Consider the following 2,880-nt stretch of genomic DNA (forward strand, 5'->3'; position numbering starts at 1 on the left):
TTAAATTTTTTTAATTACTTTTTTTCCCTTCTTTTTTTTTTTTAGTTCATCTCTAGGCAATTATATATATATATTTTTTTTAATTTAAAATTTTAAATTTCTTTTATATATTCATCTCTATACATCACAACAGTTTGTAACGTGAATTTACTCAACATGAATGAATACACTTCACACTAGTCCAGTTGAAGATACTATACACTTTATCATCAACAGATAATCATTCATATCTGTGTACTATAAATGTCTTGCCTCTCTATTTTTCTCTCTATTTTCTCTCTATTTTTCTTGATTCCTTTTCTCACACTCTCCCCCTTCTCATACCTTCTTCCCACACTTTCTCCAGAATCCATAACCATTTTCTATGCTCCTATACTTTCAGTTTCTGCCGTAGAGTGCAGATAGTTGATATATATTAAGTGGAGACATACGGTGTTTCTCTTTCATTGCCTGGCTTGCTTCACACAGCAGTAAATCTTCCATATTTATCACTTTTTATCAAATGCCAGGGTCTTGTTGTTTTCTACGGCTGAGTAATATTCCATAGAGCATATGTGCCACACTTTTTCAGTCCATTCATCCTTTTGTGGACATTTGAGTTGGTTCTATAAATGTACAAGCACTTTTCTGACTGAATGTCCTCCTATCCTTTGGATAGATACCCAAGAGTGGAGTTGCTAGATCATATGGTAGTTCTATTTGTAGATCTTTGAGGAACATCTGTATTGTTTTCTGCAGTGACCGGACTAATTTACATTCTCATCAACAGTATAGGAGAGTTCCCATTTCACCACAACCTAACCAGCACTTAGCAACTTTTGTGTTTTTTAATCTTAGCCATTCTGACTGGAGTTAGATGGTATCTCATTGTGGTTTTGATTTGCATCTCCCTTATCATGAGGGATGTTGAACATTTTTTCATAAGCTTTTTGGCTGTTTATATGTCTTCCTTAGAGAGGTGTGTTTTGTTTGTTTGTTTAGCTCATTTTCCCATCTTTTAATTGGAACAATCTTTATTTTTGTTTCAATTAAGCCACTTGTGTTCCTTCCATTTTTTTGTGCCATTTTCAATTTCTTTTTAAAGATTTTCATAATTTTCCTTGTAGAGGTCTTTTACTTCTTTGATTAGATTTATTCATAGGTATTTTATACTTTTTGTGGTTATGGTAAATGGGGATACTCTCTTCACTTCTACCTCAGTCTGCCTGTTGTTCTTATATAGAAAGGCTATAGATTTTTGGATGCTGATTTTGTATCCTGCCACTTTATTATATTCTTTTATTACTTCCAGGAGTTTTTTAAGTGGATACCTTTGGGTCTTCTATGTATACAATCACGTCATCTGCAAATGGAAATAATTTCATCTCTTCTTTCCTTATTTTAATGCCTTTTATCTCATTTTGATTGAATTGACCAGGACTTCCAGCATTATATTGAAAAGAAGTGGAGAAAGTAGGCATCCTTTTCCTGTACCAGCTTTGGGCTTTTTCCCATTCACTATGATGTTAGTTTATGGGTTTTAACAGATGACTTTTATTGTGTTGAGGAATGACCCTTCTTGTCGCTGCCCGTGATGCTGCCGCGAACAAAGGACACACACAAAGCGGTCGCTTCCTACGATCCCTTTATTTTCCCCTGAGGTAGTCAGTTGTCCGCTGCTGCGCGCCCCGAGACGGGGCCCGAATAAAAGGAGTAAAGTGGCCAATCAGTGTTGTGTACACGTGTACGGAAGTGCATATAGCCTATCATATGGGCCATATGTGAGAGTCCCGTGCTGATCATGCGACTTGTTATTGGCTAGACTCCAAGTGCACGCGTTCCGGGTAAGGAAAACTTCTAGGAAACTGCTTACTCTTTACGCGAGTAAGAGAGTTCCGCTCGGCGCCATCTAGTGGCGCGGTCCGCGGTAGGGCATTGTCGCCCTCCACAGTTCCCCCTTTTTTGTTTTGCAAGAGAGAGTAGAGGAAACAACCCCTGAAATGAATGGGACATTGTGGAAGCACTGCTACGGGGCAGGGGTGCCGCCCCGTTCAATGTCCACCCGTCCGGTGCCATTTTGTCAGGGATGGGTAAGAGGTGGCACAAACCCATATGCAGTTGTTCATACTCTCCTTAAGGGAAGCCCGTCGGGGCCTTAAGTGCAGTCTTAGCTGCCATCTTGCCAAGGTTTGGGGGTCGATGGAGTGGTGTAACAGAAATAACATGCACTGGGTGTCACCATGTCGCTTGATGGGACGTGGCAGTGTGGATGGAAATCAAGAGTATAATGTGATTAAGAGAAATCTTGCATTTCAAGTCTAGCATAGTGGATCTGTATAGTGCGTGAAAAGAGGGATGTGACCTGTTGTCTAATGAACATTTTAAGTTTTTGGAAAAGCACAGGGCCGAGGGCACAGGCGAACAGAAGTCCGACTATGGGCCCAAGAATGGGGAGAAGAATGGGCAAAAGTCCATTCCAGATGGTAAGCAGAGGATTTTCAGCCAGTTGCTTTCTACGGTTTTCTAGAGTTTTCTGGAGGTCTTCGATTTTGTTCCGGACCAGGCCTGAGCGGTTTGTGTAGAAACAACAGCGTTCCTGTAAGGCAAGACAAAGCCCTCCCTGTTCTGCCAATAGGAGGTCCAAACCTCTCCTATTCTGGAGAACCACCTCCGCAAGGGAGTCTATCTGGTCCTGTAATAAGGTCAGTGTAGTGGCCACCTGTTGGAGATCTGAAATAAGTCCTTCGGTGACTTGCTTAAGCTGTAAGGAATCCCCCAGTCCCGCAGATCCAGTAGCAGCTGCAGCCGTGAACCCTAGTGTGGCGAAAATGGGTAAGAGTTGAATAGCTCTCTTAGACCTGCCAGCAATATAATCAAACGTGGGGACTGGAACAGGTTCCG

This window comes from Tupaia chinensis, unplaced genomic scaffold (genome assembly GCF_000334495.1).
Source record: "Tupaia chinensis unplaced genomic scaffold, TupChi_1.0 Scaffold000442_1, whole genome shotgun sequence".
Lineage (NCBI taxonomy): Eukaryota > Metazoa > Chordata > Mammalia > Scandentia > Tupaiidae > Tupaia > Tupaia belangeri.